The sequence below is a fragment of the Lacerta agilis genome, chromosome 8, assembly GCF_009819535.1.
Source record: "Lacerta agilis isolate rLacAgi1 chromosome 8, rLacAgi1.pri, whole genome shotgun sequence".
Classification (NCBI taxonomy): Eukaryota; Metazoa; Chordata; class Lepidosauria; order Squamata; family Lacertidae; genus Lacerta; species Lacerta agilis.
In genome coordinates, this window is record NC_046319.1 from 69,559,567 (window position 1) to 69,566,522 (window position 6,956).

A 6,956-nucleotide genomic window follows, 5' to 3' on the forward strand; every position below is an offset into this window, starting at 1 on the left:
CCTATCGGTTTATATGAATTTACAGTCATGGCGTTCGGTCTAAAAAACGCACCAGCCACTTTCCAACGCCTCATGGATAAAGTTTTAAATGGGTTATATGACTTTACAATTGCGTATCTTGACGATATCGCCATATTTAGTAAAACTTGGGAGGAGCATAAAGGGCACTTAAAAATAGTGTTACAAAGAATCCAAGAGGCAGGCCTAACCATCAAGGCGGCAAAATGTCACATTGGGGGCAGTTCTATCAAATATTTGGGTCATATGATTGGGGATGGGCAGATTAAACCCTTATCTGCAAAAGTAGAAGCCATCGCGACCTGGCCGAAACCCACAACCAAGAAGAAAGTGAGAGCATTCTTGGGACTGGTGGGGTATTATCGTAAATTCATCCCCAAATTTAGTGAAATAGCTGCTCCTTTGTCTAGTCTGACAGGGAAAAAAATAACAGACCCCATCACGTGGACAGCAGCCTGTCAAACTGCTTTTGACAAGCTGAAGAACGCACTGATATCCCAACCAATACTAGCTACACCTGATTTTGGCAAGCCATTTACGGTCTACACTGACGCGTCTAATGATGGACTTGGCGCTGTGTTATGCCAGCCGGGAGCCGAGAACGAACTACATCCGGTCGTCTACCTCAGCAAAAAGTTGTTGCCTCGGGAGAAACATCTGTCGACGATCGAGAAAGAGTGTTTGGCCATCATCTGGGCTCTGCAACGTTTAAAGCCGTATCTGTGGGGACGATCATTTGAACTTTGTACGGATCACTCACCGCTGATCTGGCTACGATCCATGAAGACCAACAGCAAGTTAATGAGGTGGGCATTAATCTTGCAGGACTTTGATTTCACCATCAAATCAGTAAAAGGAACCCTGAACATTGTGGCCAATGCGTTGTCTCGAAAACCAGGGAGCCACGGCTGATCCGAAGACAAGACATCACCACAACGATATTGCATGTCACTGGTACTATGTAATATTGCATGTATATAATGTTCACAACCATATGTACTTTTACTGAAGATGTAACTGTTTATGCTATAGTTAGGTAATATAGGTAAGAGTTATAAAATGTGTTGTTTATGTTAATGTTTAAAAATGTTGTTTGTATCAGAGGGATACTTTGGCTAGTAACTCCTCTGATACAAACCTAAAAAGGAGGGAGGTATGTGGAGAACTAGCCCAATGCCAGGTAGGGGTTAATTTTTTCTGACAGTTAGAACCCTCAGGGGCGGGCTTAGCATGGGTATAAAACACCCCTCCCAGTGGGCAGTGAGGCAGTTAAGTGCGGGGAGTTGAAGTTGAAGTGTGAGTCACGAGATAGAGCTGGGAGTTTAGAGTCTTAGGTGGATGTTAGCAGAGAGGATAATGAGATTGTGAAACGCGTTGTTATTGATATTTAGTTTACTATTAGAGGTATTAGGCCGGTAATATTTAGAGGTATTAGGCCGGTATAGGACAACTGTTTTAAGCTTATTGAACAACCTTTTTGTGCTGGCCCCAAGGGTTTGTCCATGAAGCGAGGTCCAAGTCCAGTCCTGGGTCTAGGGGTCCAAAGGAGGTCAATCCGGCGGGGAGCAAGGCAGGGAGCAGGTCAAGGTCCAAGGCAGGTTCAGGCACAGGGTTGCAGGTTGAGCACACGCTTGCAACTAAGTTGCTCACGCAACTTGGGCTGGGTCTGGCTGGCTTTTATCTGGCCCTATGCTTAGGGCGGTCCCGATCCTCCGGAGACTCGCCTCTCCTCCGGGCCTGGAGGCGAGCACTCCTCCTGCAGACACTTAACTCCCTTCGCCTCTCTGCCCTGAGCCTCTGTAGCTCAGGAGAGGCTGGTGGGTTACTAGACCCAGGGGATGCCTCTGCTTCTTCTGAAGAGGCTGGGAGTGGAGCACCTGCAGGCAATGAGTCCTCCCTCCCATCAGGAGCCAGAGCAGACTCTGCTGATGCCTGCACCTGGGGATCCAGCACAGGTGGGGATCCTTCAGGCTCAAGCCCTGGCCCCGGCTCAGCTGGTTCTGGAGGCGGGGAATCCTGTGCAGGCTGGGATCCCTCAGGTTCAGCATCAGAGTCTGACTCCCAGGCCATCACACCATCCCCCCTCCCAGGCCTCCCCCTCAACCGAGGGGCCGGACCAGGCTTGCTGGGGTAAGCTGCATGGAAATCACGGAGGCAGGCAGGTGCGTGGACGTTTCCCGCTGGTTCCCATGAACGATCCTCAGGCCCATACCCCTTCCAGTCGATGAGGTATTGGAGCTTCCCCCTGCGGTATCGTGAGTCGAGAATGCGCTCCACCTCGTACTCAGGCTCCCCCTCAACCAAAACTGGCTGCGGTCGTGGATTGTCCGGGTGGAACTCGTCGGGCGGGGCGACTGGACTAAGTAGGGACCGGTGGAATACTGGGTGAACCTTGAGCGATGGAGGTAACTGGAGGCGAAACGCCACCGGCGACACCTGCGCAGTGATGGTGAATGGGCCGGCAAATCGTGCATCCAGTTTTCGTGAGGGCCGAGAAGGATGCAGGTGACGGGTGGAGAGCCACACCCGATCGCCAACACGGAGTTCTGGCCCCTCCTGACGATGTCGGTCAGCCTGGGCCTTGTATGCGTCCTTGGCTTGGCGCAGTTGCTCCATCAATAATTGTTGCTGGGACTGAAGCTCCTGAAGCCAGTCTGTCACTGCGGGGACCGCGGAAGCTGGCAGCACGTCCGGGAACAAACGTGGATGGTAGCCGTAGGAGGCCTGGAACGGGGTCTGCTGGGTGGAGGCGTTCACTGCATTGTTGTAGGCGAACTCCGCCAATGGCAAGTGATCGACCCAGTCATCCTGCTGAAAGCTGCAGTAGCACCGGAGGTACTGCTCCAACACCGCATTTGCCCGTTCCGTCTGGCCATCGGTCTGCGGGTGGTGGGCCGAAGATAGACAGACCTCCGTCCCAAGGGTCTGGTGCAGGGCTCGCCAGAAGTGGGATGTGAACTGGACGCCGCGGTCAGAGACCACACGCTCGGGCAGGCCATGCAGGCGGAAGATGTGCTGCAAGTACAGCTGCGCCGTTTCCTTAGCTGTGGGTATGGACGGGCAGGGGGCACAGTGCACCATCTTAGTGAAATGGTCCGTGAAAACCAGGAGGCAGGTACAGTGACGAGATGGGGGCAAGTCCACCACAAAGTCCAGCGAGACCGTGTGCCAGGGACGCGGTGGGACTGGTAATGGCTGGAGCAGACCGGGGGGTCGCCCGGTAGGACCCTTGGCCCGCCGGCAGACGTCGCAACCAGCAACATAGCGTGCCACATCAGCCTTCAGGCGGGGCCACCAGAACTCCCGGCTTACCAGATGGGTGGTCCGGTACCGCCCAAAGTGCCCTGCTGCTGGGGCATCGTGGGACATCTGGAGAACCTCAGCCCGCAATGGTCCTGGTGGGATGTATAGACGACCCTGGTGCAGCAGTAGGCCCTGGTGCAGGGCCAGCCCCGGATATCGAGGGCATGACCCGTCAGACAGTTCCCGGAGCCGTTCCTGTGCCCAAGCGTCGACCCGTTGCTGTTCTCGCACCCGAGCCTGCAGCGGCTTGGCCTCCTGAGTGGCCAGGAATGCGGCTGGTGGTAAGATAGTCGTCGGTACTGCCTGCTGTACAGTGTCTGCGACGTCCTCAGGTTTCCGGGACAGGGCATCCGCTTTCCGGTTTTGGGAGCTAGGGATGTAGCGGATCCGGAACTGGAACCGGGAGAAAAACAGCGCCCACCGGATCTGCCTTTGGTTCAACTTGCGGGTGGTCTGGAGGTATTCCAGATTCCGGTGGTCCGTTCTCACTTCCACCGGGTGTCGTGCCCCCTCAAGATGATGGCGCCAGACCTCAAAGGCCACCTTGATGGCCAGTAGTTCCCGCTCCCACACGGTATAGTTACGCTCCGCCGGAAGGAGCTGCCGGGAGTAGTAAGCGCAGGGTAACAGTGGCGCATCGGGTCCGTGTTGCTGAGACAGGATGGCACCGAGAGCCGTACTGGAGGCATCAGTCTCCACCACGAAGGGACGAGAGGGATCAGGATGCTGTAAAATCGGCGCCCTCTGGAAACAGGCTTTCAACCCCTGAAATGCCACTTCAGCCTCCTCATCCCAGGAGAAGGGCGTCTTGGGGCGCAGCAGTCGGGTTAATGGGGTGGTGCGATGAGCATAATCTGCAATGAAGGTCCGGTAATAGTTGGCGAACCCTAGGAACCGCTGTAAGTCCTTGCGGTTCCGGGGCGCTGCCCACTCTCGAACCGCAGCCACCTTCCCAGGGTCCATCTGCACCCCGTCAGGGGAGAGTCGGTGTCCAAGGAAGTCCACTGACCGCTGGTGGAACTCGCACTTGCTGAGCTTGGCGTACAGGCGGTGCTCCCGCAAGCGCTGCAACACGGACCGAACATGACTCTCGTGACGGGCTGGGTCACGGGAATAAATCAGAATATCATCTAGGTACACCACCACGTATTTGTCTAGCAAGTCCTGGAACACGTGGTTGATGTACCGTTGAAACACGGCGGGCGCGTTGCATAATCCGAACGGCATAACCAGGTATTCAAACTGCCCATACCGGGTCCCGAATGCAGTCTTCCACTCGTCCCCAGCACGGATCCGAATCAAGTTGTAGGCCCCTCGGAGATCCAGTTTGGTGAACATCTGCGCCCCCTGCACCCGCTCCAGCAATTCTGCAATAAGGGGCAAGGGGTACCGGTCTGGGATGGTGATCTTATTCAGGGCCCGGTAGTCATGGCAGAGGCGAAGCTCCCCACACTTCTTCTTAACGAAGAGTACAGGAGCGGCAGTGGGTGAGGTAGAGGGTCTAATGAACCCACGTTCCAGGTTCTTGCGAAGGAAGTCCTGCAAGGCTTCACGCTCTGGCTCCGAAAGAGAATATAGGCGGCTCACAGGCAGGGGCGCCCCAGGCTGTAGGTCTATGCCGCAGTCGAAGGACCGATGAGGCGGCAGCTTGTCTGCTCCCTGTTCCTCGAACACGTCTAAATAGTCCTGGTACACGGCAGGGAGCGTTGACACAGCCTGCCCCATGGGGGCAGCTGCTACTAACTCGGACTGAGCACGGGAACCCGGGTCTGGGAAGCGTACAGTCCGATTGACCCAGTCGATCTGAACATTGTGTGACTCCAGCCAGTCCATCCCAAGCACCAGGGGAAACCGGGGCATGGTGGCAATGTCCAGGGTTCGCACCTCCCGGTGCTGCTGGTAGCACAGGACCAAGGGCTGGGTCTCCCGAGTAACAGCGCCCGAGCGTAGGAGCCGTCCGTCAATTGCCTCCACCTGTACTGGTTCCGGCTTGTTCTGAAGCGGCACCTGATGCTGAGTGGCGAAGGCAGAGTCCATATAGGAGCGGGTTGCCCCCGAATCCACCAGAGCGTGGGTGAGAATCCAGGGCCCACCGGGGGGGTATAGACGCACCGGTATCATGAGGTGTTGCAATTCCACTGGTGAGGGCCCATCATGCGATGCTTGGGTCCCCAGGTAGCCTGGGCCATCGGCTACTGGGGTTGGCAGTTTTCCCTGCGGCTGGCGTTTCTCAGGGCAGGTTCGGGCGTAGTGTCCACTCCCACCGCAGTAGAGACACAGGTTCCCCTCCCGACGCCGAGTCTTTTCCGAGGGGGAGAGGCGAGGCCGCGCTGCCCCGAGCTGCATCGGCTCCTCCAATGACTCAGCTCTGGCCACGGAACTGCAGGGAAGCACCGGCGCCGGGAGCCCGGAGTGCCGGCGGCCCCGGGCCTGGCGACGGTCCTCCAACCGATCGTCTATCTGCAGACTCCGTTGGATGAGGGCATCCAGTGTGGCAGGGCGATCCAACGTGGCCAGCTGATCCAGTATCTCGTCTGAAAGTCCCTCGAGATACTGGTCCCGCAGGGCAGAGTCGTTCCAGGTCAAGTCCTGCGCCAGCAGCCGAAATTCCGTGGCGTAGGTGGCCACTGTGGACTTGCCCTGTTTCAACCGCCGAATTGCCCGATTGGCTTGACTCCCCTTCTGAGGGTTGGCGAACGTGGTTTCCAGATGATTGCAAAACCCCGTATAGTCTGTCAGCAAGGGGGAGTCTTGCCGGAGCAGCGGCAACGCCCACTTGGCCGCCTGGTCCTTCAGCAAGCTGATCAGGAAGTGCACCTTGGTGCGGTCGTCAGGGAAATCCCGAGCTCGCCCCTGAATATACAGCTTGGCCTGGGCGAGAAACATGGGAAAGCTGGCTGGGGACCCATCAAATTTCTCTGGCAGGGCCACTGGGTACTTGCCAGGAGCTGGGGCGGCGGCCCCAGGAGCCGGTAGGGCATCCAAACGCTGCTGAAGCGCCGTAACCGCATTGCTTAGCTGCTGCACGGTGTGGGTCAAGGCCTGGTTCTCCTGGGCCAATGCCACTAGCGCAGCCGCCTGGTCAGCCATGGCTACTAGTTCCTCCCGAACGCACCCCAGCGAAGGGGGAGTGCGGGTGTGGCGTGAGCAAACTGTGCTGGCCCCAAGGGTTTGTCCATGAAGCGAGGTCCAAGTCCAGTCCTGGGTCTAGGGGTCCAAAGGAGGTCAATCCGGCGGGGAGCAAGGCAGGGAGCAGGTCAAGGTCCAAGGCAGGTTCAGGCACAAGGTTGCAGGTTGAGCACACGCTTGCAACTAAGTTGCTCACGCAACTTGGGCTGGGTCTGGCTGGCTTTTATCTGGCCCTATGCTTAGGGCGGTCCCGATCCTCCGGAGACTCGCCTCTCCTCCGGGCCTGGAGGCGAGCACTCCTCCTGCAGACACTTAACTCCCTTCGCCTCTCTGCCCTGAGCCTCTGTAGCTCAGGAGAGGCTGGTGGGTTACTAGACCCAGGGGATGCCTCTGCTTCTTCTGAAGAGGCTGGGAGTGGAGCACCTGCAGGCAATGAGTCCTCCCTCCCATCAGGAGCCAGAGCAGACTCTGCTGATGCCTGCACCTGGGGATCCAGCACAGGTGGG